Below are 15453 nucleotides of genomic sequence, written 5' to 3'. Positions count from 1 at the left end.
GGGATTAATTACACCTTTCCTAGCATGGTAGTCCTCAGGATTAAATGCACTAAGGCACCCTCAAGTCAGATCCCATTTCCCGGGTTCAAATCTCACCACTTCCAAGTGATGAGATTTTAGGTAAATGACTTAAGCTCTCTGTGCCTCAGGTTCCTCATCCACAAAATGGGGATAATAATAGCACCTACTTCATAGGTTCGTCATGAGAATCACATGACTTAATACCTGTGAAGTGTTTGGAATATAAATGCTGTCTAAGTATTTGTTAAAATGTAAAGAGAATAAATGGTGACCAGCTCCCTTCCCCAGTTAAATGCAAACCGTGGGCACTTTCCTAGAGAGAGAATTTGGCTTTTGTGAATTTCCTTCTCTCCAGGCTTAGAACATCCCCCTACCCTGGTTTCTGAGCCCAGCTGGTTGTGTTTCTTTCTTTTCTAAGGTTTTTTTAATTGTTATTTATTTTGAGAGGGAGAGAGAGAGAGAGAGAGAGAGAGAGAGATCACCAGCTGAGGAGGGGCAGAGAGAGAGAGAGAGAGAGAGAGAGAGGGAATCCCAAGCAAGCTCCACACTGTCAGCACAGAGACACTGTCAGCACAGAGCTGGACACGGGATTCAATCCCACCAACAGTGAGATCATGGCCTGAACTGAAACCAAGAGTCAGATGGTCAACCTACTGAGCCCCCAGGCACCCCAAGGAGGCTGCGTTTCTTTCTTTTTTTTTTTTTTAATTTTTTTTTAACGTTTATTTATTTTTGAGACAGAGAGAGACAGAGCATGAACGGGGGAGGGTCAGAGAGAGGGAGACATAGAATCTGAAACAGGATCCAGGCTCCAAGCTGTCAGCACAGAGCCCTACGCGGGGCTCGAACTCACGGACCGCGAGATCATGACCTGAGCCGAAGTCAGTCGCCCAACCGACTGAGCCACCCAGGCGCCCCAAGGAGGCTGCGTTTCTATTTGCTGTAATTCTGCTGGCCCTCAGCTCTGGGCGCAGGGACACAGAGCCTGTGCTCCAAGGGAGAAGAGGCGTGGGGGGTCCAAGGGCCAATGACAGCAGCTGCTGGCCTCCTTCCTTTCCACCCCAGCTGGCTGGTGCCCGCCACATGCCTGAAATCCCACCACAGGTGTCCTTAAAGCTTCCATCTTTAAAAGTTCCTCCCACAGAAGTGGAAAAATGCCTTAGCGCGCTGGTTGGATCCCAGGTCTGGCTAAAGCCACCCATCCCGATCCCGTGAGATGGTGGGCAAGTCACATCTCCTTTGGCGGTCTTACTGTTCTTCCCTGGGAAATAGGAAAAGAGACTTGGATTAGGTCAGTGTTTTCCAAAACATAAAACGTACACCAATGGGGTTTTAGGGTCTCAAGACTCTATGACATAACACAGACTATCGCAATATAGGCATTTCCTTTTGATTTTCTTCCTGTTCCTCCCATTACTAGGGAGAAAGTCTCATGTAACGGCTTCTATGTCTTTGACGCCTCACTTGTTAAGGAAAGGAGAGCAGGCTCTGTTCAGAGCCTTCAGCAAGAGACAGGACTTAGCTAGAATCTAAGAATCTTCTTGCTTGTTCTTATATTCAGTTTTATGGTCACTTTCTCTTTATGGAAACTGATAGCGGCTTTCCATTTGAGGTTAGTGATTAAAATTTTCCATTTGAAAGAAATTTCCCTAAGTTTTTATTTTATTTTTTTTCATTTTTATTTTATTTATTTTTAGTTTAGTTTAGTTTTTAACGTGAAACTTATTGCCAAATTGGTTTCCATACATCCCTAAGTTTTTAAAAATGAGCTGACTGCAAGAAAAACCTTACAGAACCCATAATACAAATGGGTAAACGGATCTGGGCCAACAGATTTGGGAATGGCGGTGGCTGATTCAAGGGTTGCAGCTCTCAGCTCTGCTGCGGGAGCCCTTAGGAGACGACTGGGCACCTCTTTCTTCTCTGGGGCTTTGCAGAGATCCTTCATCATCTGAATCTGTCTCAGGCCGGGCCCCAGGAAAGGCTGGAAGGTCAGTGCCTGGGCACAACATCAGCCCAGCAGGGGTCCACTGACAGTCAGAGCCCTGCTGGGCCATCCGGCTCTGTCCTCTGAGCTTGGGAGTGTGATTCTTTGCCCTTGGATGCAGCGTGGCCCTGTGTGGATGCTCCCCTTCCATCATCTTACTGCACCCTGAAACTTCCCCACCCAGTTCTTGTTTTCATGCCTGGAGGCAGATGAGGAAACTGGGGCTCAGAGAGGTGACATCACTAGTCTATGGAGGTAGTGAGATTAGCAGCCAGTCAGTCTGGCTCAAAGCCCAGGTGTCCTTTGTCTACGGCTTTGTGCCTTCTCCTTGGCCTTCTCCCTACCTGTATGACCCTGGGCAAGTCATTTAGCCACTGAGACCCAGAGCCCTCGTCTATAAAATGGAATTGACATCTATCCTCCTGAGAGGGGTGTTGAACAGCATCTTGCAGCTGGGAACTGTTACTGGATTCAGTGGAGGGTTAAATGAGTTAATACAAGGTGCTTAGAAGAGTTCCTGGCACAGGGTAAGCACTTGATGGTAGGTGGCTAACTTACCACAAAGTGGTAGTTTCCACAAAGCCTAAGATGCCATCTCTTAACCCCTTCCCCCCCCCCCCCCCGCCCCCCAACACACACCCTTGGAGAGCTGAGGGTGAAGGGAGAGGTAGGGACATATTTCCTGAGCATCCCCATGTGGCCGGCCTGGGCTGTGCCCTTCGTCTGCTTTCTCATACAATCCTGACCACAACCCTGTGAGCTAAGGACGAATTTATGCTCTTTTGACAAGTGAGAAAACCAGGTGTCAGAGAGGAGAAGTAACCAGCCCCGGATCACACAGCAAGCCAGAGGGGTTTGAGCCCAGGTCTGTATGGTTCCAAAGCCCTCGCCGTTGGCTGTTTCAGGAGCCTCCACCAGATAGGTCAGAAGTTCCTGGGGAAGTCCCATGCCTCCCTCAAAGGGTGAAGGGTCCTCTCCCCCAGTTGGTGGCAGGAGGAGCCAGAGACGGCAGGAGGAAAGCTGGGTTGCAGTTCTGACCTTGCAGCTGCCGGTTGGATGACCTTAGGCAGCCTCCAGTCCCTCTCCGGGCTCAGCCACATAATTACGGCTTTGTGTGTATTGGAGGTGGGGCTCTGGAACCTTCCAGAGATCCTCATTCTCTTCTTTGCCTTCCCGCTGGGAGGAGGAGGGAGCCCCAGATCCGAGTCCTCCCAATACTGGAGTCTTTGCTGAGTCATCCGATCCCTGCCCTGCCTTCCTTCCCCCCTGCCTGCTTCCTGCTGGCTCTGAAGCCGTCAGGGCCAGGAAGGAAAGGGATCGTGTGTTTGAATCAGGCCACTGTCCAGCCCTTCCGTTTCTGGGAAAAGCTTGAGGAGCAGGGTGGGGAGCAGGAGGGGGTACTGAGGTGTTCAGCCAGCTGCCAGTTGCATCAGAAAGCCTTGTGCAAGGTGCCTTCCCAGGTCGGGCACAGAGCCCTGCCCCATAGCCCCTACACCGACCCTGGTCTCCTGGGTGCCAGAATGAGGACTGCTAGGCCTTGTGGGGACACTGAGCCAGGCCTGGCCCGCATGGAGTGGCAGGAGGGAAGACAGGGTTCGGGGCAGGTGCTACTCATCTACCTGGATGATGGCACTTTAGACTGGTCTGGAGCCAACCCATCCACTTTGTCCCTGGAGAAAGCCAAGACTAGGCCAGTGCCCTGGATACTGACTGAGCCCTGATCCTTGACTCTGGTCATAGACTGAGCCCTGTTCCAGACTTTACACTCTTACTGAACTCTGACCTAAAAACTTGGACGGAGACTGAGCCCCCATCACTGCTGACAGCCACAGCTAAATCCTGACCCTGGCCCCAAACCAAGCACTGACTTGGTCACTGAAGAGGCACCCACTTTTTCCCATCCTGACCCTTGACCTAAGTTGCAATTCCTGCTCATGACTGAGTTACAATCCTCCAGGCAGACTTAGCTCTAATCCTTTACCCCTGACTCCAGTGCCCCCAGATAAACCCCCAACTGGAGCCCTAGGCCTGGTCTGTCAAGAATCAAGAGTGGTGCTCAGGCCCAGAAGTCAAGAGCTTGGCACTTGGGTGCCTGGGGGGCTCAGTTGGTTGGCGTCCCGCTCTTGGTTTCGGCTCAGGTCATGATCTCACGGCTCATGCGTTTGAGCCCCGTGTTGGGCTGGAGCCTGCTCAGGATTCACTCTGTCTCCCCCTCTCTCACTGCCCCTCCCCTACTCTCACTCTCTCTCTCAAAATAAATAAACAAAGTTAAAGAAAAAAAGAGCTTGGCACTTGCTGGTCTCCCTTCTGGCAGTCTCACCACCACATCCCCTCCCCGCACCACCCCCCCGCCGGCCCCCCTGCAAGGTTGAGGACGGCCAAAGGGCTGGATTGAACCACAAACCACAGCTCCATGGAGGTGTCCTCTGAGTAGCCCAAGACTGTGACTCAGCAGGGTGGGGGCAAGACGTGGAGTCAAGCAGGGCCATAGGGGATGGGCTAGGGCAGGTGCCGTGTCAGTACAGGGAGAGAGAGGACAGTCTCTCTGAGATTAGAGCTGCAGGTGAAGTGTGGGGAGACCCCGGGGTCTGGAGATGGATGGTGCGTGTGGCCGGCCAGGACCACTGAGCCAAAGCAGCCCGGTCTAAGTCCTATCCACCTCCAGCTACCCATTTATCGCCCATTTTTCCATCCCTCGCCCACATCATTCTTTCTCAGAACATCCTTTATTCCCTTCATAACACACAATAGAATTTGGAATTACACATGTATTCAATTATACATAATCATTATATATTAATATTAAATATATTAATTAGATACCATCACATATATATTTTACATATATATGTTTGTCTCCCCCATGAAACTGTAAGCTCCTTTAGGGCAGGCACCTGCTGGTTGGGCTCACCAGCATATTGGTAAGTGCTCAGTAAATTGTAGCGAAATGGATTAAATCCCTCCACCTATCTATACATCCCTCATCCATCCATCTACCATTTATTTATGACCTATTCCTCACCATCTATCCATTCAACTTTCTCCTACCATTATTCCATCCTTCCATCTACCCTCCATTTGATCATCCATCCATCCATCCATTCATCCATCCACCAGCTACATATCTTTCCAGCATCAATCAAACCATTTATATATTCATTCACTCATTCGTTCATTCATTCATTCAACAACTATGTATTGAATACCCACCTCTATGTCAGGCACTGTTCTAAAGGCTGGGGATATTTCAGTGACAATAACAGATAAAAACGGTGCTTATCTCCCAGTAGAAAGAAGACGTGCAAGGAACAATTAACACAATAAATGCTTACACGATAGGGCATGTTGGAAGGTGCTAGGTGCTAGGGGAAAGAAGTAAAAGTAGAATTGTGGGTAAAGAGGATCCTGAGGATCTTAATCAGTAAGGTGGTCCCCCGGATGCCACGAGACTATCTGGAGGACAAATTGTTCAGGCCAGGGAATCACTTCCGCAAAGCTCTCAAGGGAAGGCTCGACTGGTTTGCTGAGGCCAAAGGGGGTCAGTGTGGCTGGAGTGGAACAGGTGAGGGGAGGTGGTGGTAGATGACGTCATTGCTAATACAGATTTAGACCATCTGGAGCTTTGAAGGCCTTCGAGAAGACTCTGGGGAGAAAGGAGCGGATGTTGCAATAATTCCGTTGGGAAACGCTGGTGGCTCAGAGCAGAGCAGGGGTGAGATGAGATTGGACTCTGGATATATGTAAAAGGTGGGGACAGCAGGGTCGCTGATGTTGCAGATACGGAGAGGAAACGAGAGTTCTCAAGGGTGCCTCCGAGGTTCCTGGGCCTGAACACCTGCAAGTGTGAATCTGCCGTCCGATGAACAGGGCCAGGTGGCAGATCGGAAGGTCAGCTTCGGTTGTGTTGAGTCTGAGATGTTGTCCCAACGTCTTCAAGGAGACGTTGGGCAGGCCATCGGATGTATGCACTGGAGTTCAGGGCAGAGGACTAGGCTGACGACGTACATCTGGAGCCATGGGCAGGAAGGAGCGGACGAGGAAGTAAGGGGGACAGCCATCAGAATGTGGAGTTCCGGACACCAAGCGAGGAGAAGTGTATCAGGGAGCAGGGAGGGGTCAACCATCAAAGGCTGTCGATCAGTCGAGAAGATGAAGACCAAGAATTGAGTGTTGAATTTTGAGTCGTGGTACCCTTGACAACTGCCGTTTCAATGGGTGTGGGATGGGGTGGGCAGGTAGCCACATGATTGAGGTGGATTGAAGAGAGGAGAGGAATTAGAGACAGTGAGAGGATAGACACCTTTTCAAAGACCTTTGCTGCCAAAAGGGGGCTAAAAAAAATGAGTGGTAGCTGTGGGGAGGGCTGTAGGATCAAGTGAAGGCCATTGTCTTGAAGATCCATCCACTTGCGACTCAGCCATGAATCTATTCAGTTGCCGTCTACCATACGCTATCCATCATGCATCTATCCCAATATCCCTTCCTCACTTGGAAGCTAAGAAACCTGTCCTGAATTTCTATGGGGTACCAACTTCTATGCCCGGGCACTGGAGTTGGGGGCTTGTAGGGCAAGAAACGGGGACCCCGGAATCTGGCACGTAGGAGGTATTCCGTTTAGGTGGATTGGATGATTTAAGACGCAAGGAGACCTGGTGCTCGTCTTCTAGGTGCTGGGTCCAGCAGGAGGACACAGAATGCCTGAGCTGGAGGCATGGTCTGGGTGCCGTATAATACGAACCAGAGAGGGAAAGCATTTTGCTCCAGGACTCACTGTGCGTCCGTGATGGAACGGAGATTCACACTCAGGCCTCTTGTCTTTTTTTCTCTTCCAGGGTGTTCCGTCCAAGGGGACAGAAGTTAGCTGGGAGCAAGGAGCGTGTAGGAATGTGGCACTTTCGAGAGGATAGATTTTGATTTTGATTTATTTAATTTATTTTTTTAAGTAATCTCTACATCCAACATGGGGCTGAAATTCACAACCCTAAGATCAAGGGTCACGCAGGCTCCACCGACTGAGCCAGCCAGGTGCCCCAGGAGGATAGATTTTTAAATATTTGTATTTATTTCTGTTTTGGCTCAGAACTCAAAAGGTACCAGGGGTAATACTTGAAAAGTCTCCCTCCCATTCCTATCTCCAGCCGCCTACCGCCTCTTTCTGGGGGCAACCAATTTTCTCATGTTTCCTTAAAGACGTAAGGGATGACTATTTTCCCCTTTAAATACAGACAGGAGCATACATTCGCTCCTTCAGATTGCTTTTTTTCTTCCTATTTGACAATTTGTCTTGGGGATTATTTCACATCGGTTCAGAAAAAAACTTCCTGGGGGGCGCCTGGGTGGCTCAGTCGGTTAAGCGTCCGACTTTGGCTCAGGTCATGATCTCACAGTTTGTGAGTTCGAGCCCCGCATCAGGCTCTGTGCTCACAGCTCAGAGCCTGGAGCCTGCTTTGTGGATTCTGTCTCCTGCTCTCTCTGCCTCTCCCCCGCTCGTACTCTCTCTCTCAAAAATAAATAAAACATTAACGTTAAAAAAATTTTTTTTTTAAAGTTTGGGCATTTGCACTTTTAATGGAACTTTCTGGGTGATCATCCATTGAGAGTGTGCCAATCTACCCCCTGCTAACAGAGCGTGTGACTGCTTGTTTGCCCACAACTTCGACAGCACAGTGCCTTATCAACGTTTTTCGATCTTTACTCATCTGATTCAGAAAAACGAAAGTGTCTTCACGCAGCTTCCGTATGTTTCTCTTGTTCTGATGGACTAATCTTTTCACATTTTACAGGCACAAAGACGGATGGGGAAGAGGAACTTCTCAGGGCCAGCACCTGCCTTGCTGGGCGCTGAGCACCCCGTCTTGGGAGGTGACCCAGCAGAGGTAAGAGGAGGCCAGGTGTTGGCCTGGCAGGGACTAGGCTTCTAAGAACAGTTTCAACTCCCTCTGCTTCCTCCGTTCTCTCCTCCCCCTCCCTCCAGACGTGCTTCGTGGGCTGGCCAGGGTGTCTGTATCTCCATAGGCCACCCCAAAGGTCCTGCCCCCTCCCTTAGGAAACCTCTTCCTTCTTCCTGTCATTTGACCTTTTGTTGGCCCAGAGCTTCTGGAATGCTGGGCTAAGGTGACATCTAGCCCTTCTACTTGGCCCCACAAGACAGAGAAAACCATAGAATCGTAGGCTATTTCTGCTACTCTGACACTTAGTGACGGTCAAGCCCACACCCCCTCGTCGTGGGGGGAGGCAGGCAGAGTCGTGTAGCGTGTACGTGCCCATGTGCGTATATTGATGTGTATATTCCACGGATGGTATATCTCTGTGGCAGCCTGCGGTCAAGGAAAAAAATGCCTGGGTCTGGAGCCTAGCCAGGCCCGAGTTCGAATCCTCGCTTAGCCTCTAACCAGCCATGTTGTTGGAACAGTCATCTGCCCTCTCTGAGCATCAGCTCCCTTTCTTGTGCTTTTTTTTAATTAAAAAATTTTTTTAATCTTTATTTTTGAGAGAGAGAGACAGAGTGCGAGGAGGGGAGGAACAGAGAGACAGGGAGGCACAGAGGGAGACACTGAGCTGTCAGCGCAGAGCCCGACGCGGGGCTCGAACCCACAGACCATGAGATCATGACCTGAACCGAAGTCGGCCGCTTAACCGACGGAGCCACCCAGGCGCCCCGCGCTCCCTTTTTTCTAGTTTGTACAAACCAAATTCTTCCTGCCTCAGGGTTTTCATCCTTGCTGCTCCATCTGCCTGGAACTTTTCCACATCTTCCCCGCTTCCTCCTCCTCCTTTGGGTCTCAGGTCAAATGTCACCTCCTCAGAGAGGCCCTCCCTGACCACTCATGAAGCATCGGTTTGCCCCAGTCCCTGGGGTCTGTCTCTATTCCGTAACCCTGTCTTAATTTATTCACAGCCCTTGCCAAGGTTTGAGATGACCTCTCCGTGTGTAGTGAATTGTGTATCATCTGTCCCTCCTGCCCCCACCAGAAAGGAAGAACCCAGAAAGCAACAATGTTGCATCCTTATATCTAGCACAGAGTGGGGGGGAGGGGGCTTACTGGGTGTTCAGTGAATGATTGTCTAGAATGAATGAATGTGAAAGTGCTCAGCATCATAAAAGCTCAGAATTGCTGGGCATTTTTTATTCTGTAAATGCAAACCTTTACCCCTGGGCTCCGAGGTCTGAGTTGAGGGGAGACTTTGTCCTGTGATTGGAAGGGGCAGGACGGGGTCAGGCGGAGGCCTGGGGAGGGGAAAAAACGAGGCCACGCTCATGCTCACAGGACACATGTAGACACTAGGCTGTGCAGGTGCTTGTGTGTGCACGCACACACACACACACACACACACCCCTCTTGCACACTCTTCTCCCTGCAGGCACACTGATGACTGCCCAGACTGGCTGGGCCCTCCCAGCTGCCTGGCCTGACTGGTGTCATGTGAGCTCTGAGCTTTGCAACAGCAGGGCTCAGTCCACTCGGCACCCGTAGTGCCCAGCCCAGGGCGGGCACTCACGATCGGTGGAGAAGATACATTCGCTTCCTTCCTCTTTCCATCTTCTATTTATTACCCTTCCTGCTCCCCCTCCCCGCCTCCCTCAGGGCCTCCAGTATCAGGCAAGGCGCAATCCCGATCCCTCCCTCTGCCTTCTCCCCTTCCCTCACACAAGTCTCCACTGAGTGGGTATTAGATGCTGAGGCCTGGCAACTCTTCCTCTGCCGAACTCAGCCCATGGGCCCCGCCTGGACACACATCTGGTGAATATCCTGTTTTCCTCCCTCCCTCTCCCTGCCTTGACCGCATGTCCTGGGCCAGATGCTTATCAAATCCTATGGGTTCTTCCAGCACCAGACTCCTGATGGCCTGGTGCCCGGGGCTTGGCTTTGAGTCATGGGCTTTGAGGTTTGGTGAGGCTGGGGCAGGAAGCTCATGGGCCCCTGGTGATGCCAACCCAGGCTGAGACTTGGCCCCACCACCACTCGGGCCCACGGAGCACACCTGTGATTAGACACGTGAAGACGTGGCCTGTAACAGGACATGATGTGTCCGAGGTCACAGGGAATGTCCATGTGGAAATTCAACCACGGCGCTGCCCACTTTTGAACACATCTGCTCGGCAGTGGAGACACAGACACCGCTGCCCAGTATTACAGGACCAGGGTTTGAATCCCAGCCGTTTACTAGCCGTGTGACCTTGGGCAAACCACAGAGCATGAACGGGGGAGGGGCAGAGAGAGAGGGAGACACAGAACCGGAAGCAGGCTCCAGGCTCTGAGCCATCAGCCCAGAGCCCGACGCGGGGCTTGAACTCACAGACCGCGAGATCGTGACCTGAGCCGAAGTCAGACACTTAACCGACTGAGCCACCCAGGCGCCCCTCTGAGCTTTATTTTTACTTACACACGGCAGATCCTCAATAAACGTAGCTGCTAAAGAAAGGCAATATGAGTCAGGGCAAATACGCTCTTGAGGGTCTCAATGCGTCCACAAACACACCATTATAATCATTTACACTCCGGCTGGTGTGCGCTTGAATGGGTCGCGGTACACGCCCACACAGGCACCATGCTCACTCAAGGGCTTGGGCAGGGGTCCGCCAATTCGCGCATGGATGCGTGTGTCTGTGAATTCACTCGGGCAGATTGTTTTTCCCCAACAATGTACACCATACTTGGGGGGGGGGTTCCAGAGGCTTCTCCGGGCACTTGTCACAGGCAGGACAGACTAATGTGTCTACCTGGGTAAACGTGATATCTGAATATCTACCCAACACCCATATGCTTGCCTGTGTCTGTGTGGGCCTGGGTGAGGGGTTATGCAAATGACCTCATCCTTTATCGGGTTGATTAGTTGGAAGACTCTGGGGGGCATTGGGGTTATTTCTACATCCACAGATGCCAGAGTTATGGAACATTTTGAACCTGGACGTTTGGGTTCAATGTCACCTGTGTAGCCCTGGGCAAGAGGCCTAAGCACTGTGCTCAGGTTCCTTTTCTACGAGTTGGAGATAGTGGTTACCTCATTATGGTGGCACAAGGGCGAAAAGAGTTTGTGTGAAATACTAATGGCACAGCATGGCACAGACTGGTGCGGTACGTGCTTCTCTCTAAATCTCCCCGCGTCTGTCCTCTGTGATGTGACTTCACCTGGTCCTTCAATTGCGGCCCTTCCTCTATTATACTGCCATCGTCAGTCTGCAGGGCTGTCCTTTTCCGCTAGACTGTGATGGAGGGCAGGACCACGTCTGAGTCATCCATAATTATAACTTGTACATTGCGTGCTAATCTGGACCTCCAATTTCTCCTCTGGCATAACAATAGCTAGCATTTATCGGGCACTCCTATGTGCCAAGCTCTGTGTTAAGCTCATTCGGTCTTCCAAGTATCTCAAGAGGTTGGTGTTCTTGTTGTCCTCGTTAAAAAAAAAATTTTAGGGGCGCCTGGGTGGCTAGGTCAGTTAAGTCTCAGACTTAAGCTCAGGTCATGATCTTGTGGTTTGAGTTCGAGCCCCACGTCGGGCTCTGTGCTGACAGCTCGGAGCCTGGAGCCTGCTTCGTATTCTGTGTCTCCCCCTCTCTCTGCCCCTCCCATGCTCATGCTCTGTCTCTCTCTGTCTCTCAGTAACAAATAAACCTTAAAAAGAATTAAAAAAATTTTTTTAATGTGTATTTATTTTTGAGCCTGAGCAGGGAGGGACAGAGAGAGAGTGGGAGACACAGAATCCGAAGCAGGCTCCAGGCTCTGAGCTGTCAGCACAGAGCCCCACTGGGGCCCAAACTCACGAAACTTGAGATCATGATCTGAGCCAAAATCAAGAGCTGGACGCTCAACCCACCGTCCCTTGTTGTCCCCTATTTTAGAGGAAAATAAACTGAGACTCAAAAGGGTTAGGGAATTGCCTTGACTGACACAGGGACTTGAACCCTGGCCGACTGTCCCCCTGTCAGCCTGCCCTCAATATAAGATTTGGGACAAAGAGTTGGGGCAGGAATGTCGCTGATAGTCTGCCTCACAACTGGCTCTCTCCCTCCACCTCCCACAAATACCTTCCCCATCTCTGTCAATATCGCTTTGTTTGTCTCACCCTGGGGCATCTCCCTGCCCTGGCACAGCGCCCCCAGAGGCCAGGCAGTGGCCTCAGATCACCTCTTTTTAGATCCAGTTGGGGGTGAGGTGGAGGAGCTCCCCTGGAACTGGGCTTGAGAAGTAACCTTGTCCCCGGGACCATAGGAGTGGGGAGGGTATACAGGACTCAACAGGACCGAGGGTAGCCCCTGGGGTGATGTGGGTTGGGTGCTCAGGCTCTGGAATAAAAGGGGGTGAGGCAGAAGGTGAACCTCCCCCACCAGCCCGTCAGTCCCTCTCCAGCTCAGGTCTCCCCACCTCAGAGAGCAGGGAACGCCGGCTAAAGGAAGAGGGGCTTCCCTCTGACCTAGGGGAGAAGCTGTCAACCGGCTGAGCCGCCACCACCTTGAAGGAACACCAGAGGGCGCCCGAGGCAGCTATGTGCTCTGTGTCTCTTCTGTACCCCCAAGCGCCCCTTGGGTCTCCAGGAGCCACCAAAGCCCAAGGCCCTGTTGGGTTCGGCTCTTGGGGTGGGGGGAGCACCCTCTACATGTCAATTAGGTCAAGCTGGGGGACAGTGTTGTCCAAATTACTGATTTGCTGTCTGCTTGTCTCCTCATTTATTGAGAGGATTCAAATCCGTACCACAGCCTGGAAGCTCCCAGGGAAGTGCCCTGGGGCAACTGGGGGGTGGGGGTGGGGGGGAAGGGGCTCTTCTCACTCACTCGTTTCCTGGTCTTTTTCAGATGGGAGGATGAACCTAATTCCTGTTACTCCATTTTTTTTTTTTTATGTTTATTTGTTTTTGAAGGAGCCAGAGACCGAGCATGAGCAGGGGAGGGGCAGAGAGGGAGACACAGAATCCGAAGCAGGCCCCAGGCCCCCAGCTGTCAGCACCGACCCCACTCGGGGCTGGGGCTCGAACTCACGGGCCCTGAGGCAAAGTCTGCCCCTTAACCCCGGGCGCCCCCTCTGTTACTCCATCTTGACAAGAACGATCGTTACCATCATGATTATTTTTACTCGAAAATAATTTCCGATATATAGGAGAGTGGCGAAGGCAATACAGAGAGTTCCTATATACCCTTCAGCCGCCTCTCCTCACTGTCCTCCAATCAGCGACAGTCTCTTGGTCTTTCTTTGTCTTTCGTGACCTCGACACTTCCCAAGAGTGCTGGCCAGATGTTTCGTTTCCCAAGGTCAGGTTGCGAAACCCCTTGGGTTTCCCAAGGTCAGGTTGAAGTTATGGAAGTTGGGGAGGAAGAACACCAAGGGTGAAGTGCCTGTCTCCATCACACCATTTCAGGGGGCCATGCTATCACCAGACGCGTTACCAGGGATCCTAACCTGATCCTTTGGTTCGGGTGGTGCCTGACAGATTTCTCCACTGTCACGTCTCTTATTTTTCCCCTTTCTACATTCGATCTGTGGGAAGCAAAGTGCAACTCACGCTCCAGGGGAGGGGAACCAAGCTTCACCGCCTGGAGAGGAGGACATCGGAGGACAGGTTAAAGCCACCACAGAAATCACACGTGTTTGTGGGGGAGGGAGCTAGAGGCCGTGCAAATATCCCCTTTCACTTTAAAGTTTCACCCCTAATTTGAGCTTTCATAGGTGGGTTTGGCCTGCAGAAATTCTTCCTGTGGTGCTCTGGGAGTGATTTTTCTAATTCTCTCAATAATCCGTTATGCGTATTTTTTTTTTACATTTTATAATTAATCATGCTTTTATTTTTTAATTTTTTTTAACGTTTATTTATTTTTGAGACAGAGAGAGACAGAGCATGAACAGGGGAGGGGCAGAGAGAGAGGGAGACACAGAATCTGAAACGGGCTCAGGCTCTGAGCTGTCAGCACAGAGCCCGATGTGGGGCTTGAACCCATGGACCGTGAGATCATGACCTGAGCCGAAGTCGGACGCTCAACCGACCGAGCCACCCAGGCGCCCCAATCATGCTTTTTTTAAAGTGTATTTATTTTGAGAGAGAGAGAGAGAAGGTGCACACCAGCGGGGGAGGGGCAGAGAGAGAGGGAGAGAAAGAATCCCAAGCAGGCTCCATCCACACTGTCAGCGCAGAGCCCATTGTGGGGATCGAACCCACAAACAGTGACTGAGCCCCCCAGGCGCTCCTACCGTTAATCATGTTTTAAAGTGTAGTACATCCTACGTGGTGGAAAAGTGAAAGTGAGTGGAAGCATACGCGGTGCCAGTCTCCCTTCCAGTCCTACCCCCGCCACCCTGTCCCCGGTCTCCTCCCCAAGGCAACCAGTCAACAGGGATTTCACGCATGCCCAGGCTACGTCCACCAATATTCTCCTTTTTCCACAAACGGTTTGAAAGTATTCATAGAATTCCACACCCTATACCTTTCCATCTAACAATATAACTTGGACATCAGTCCAGATCAGTACTTAAGGATTTTCTCCTTCTTTTACACGGTGTTCCGGTGTCCCTGTAACATAGATGTGCCCCGCTTTATTAACTAAGTCCCCTACCAATGAGCATGTTGGCTGTTTCCAAATGTCTTCTCTTACAAACGATACTGCCGTGTTCCTACATGTGGAATTGAACCTATAGGTATACCTGCACGAGAGGGAGGGACCAAAGGGCATGTGTATTTTCCATTTGGATATTGCCATACTGCGTTTCTTGGAGTCGGGGCTGGTTTACACCCTGTGTTAGTTTCCTAGGGCTCCTCTGCAAAGTACCTCAAACTACGTGGCTTAAAACAACAAAAATGTATTGTCTTACAGTTTAGGAGTCTGGAAGTCTGAAATTGAGGAGTTGGCAAGGCCATTCTCCCTCGGAAGCCTTTAGGGAAGAAGGCTTTTTTGCTTCTTCTAGCTTCTGGAAGTTACAGGCAACCCCTAGTTTTCTTGGGCTTATAGACGTATCACTCCAGACTCTGTCTTCACATGGCTGCCTGCCCTCTGTGTGTGTCATCTCCAAATTGCCCTTTCTTACTGGAACACTGATTATTGGATTAGGGCCCATCCTAATCTAATAGGACCTCATATTAACTTTATTATATTTGCAAAGACTCTATTTCTTTAAAAAAAAAAAAAAAGGATTTTATTTTTAAGTAATCCCTACACCCAGTGTGGGGTTCGAACTCACAACCCTGAGATCAAGAATCACATGCTCTACGGACTGAGCCAGCCAGCTGTCCCACAAAGAGCCTATTTCCAAATAAAGTCACAGTCACCGACTCCAGATGGACATGAACTTTAGGGAAACAGTATTCAACCCGGTACATATTCCCACTGGCAAACTATGACAGTGAAACAGCCTGCTTTGACATTCTTCAAGGAGTCACGTGACAGTTGGTATTGTTGGGAATTCACTTTGGTTATTGGATTCTGCTTCTCGGAAATAAGATACTCTGTGGGGATGGGG

The sequence above is a fragment of the Panthera uncia genome (genome assembly GCF_023721935.1).
Source record: "Panthera uncia isolate 11264 chromosome A3 unlocalized genomic scaffold, Puncia_PCG_1.0 HiC_scaffold_11, whole genome shotgun sequence".
Classification (NCBI taxonomy): domain Eukaryota; kingdom Metazoa; phylum Chordata; class Mammalia; order Carnivora; family Felidae; genus Panthera; species Panthera uncia.
This window is presented reverse-complemented; position numbering follows the sequence as displayed.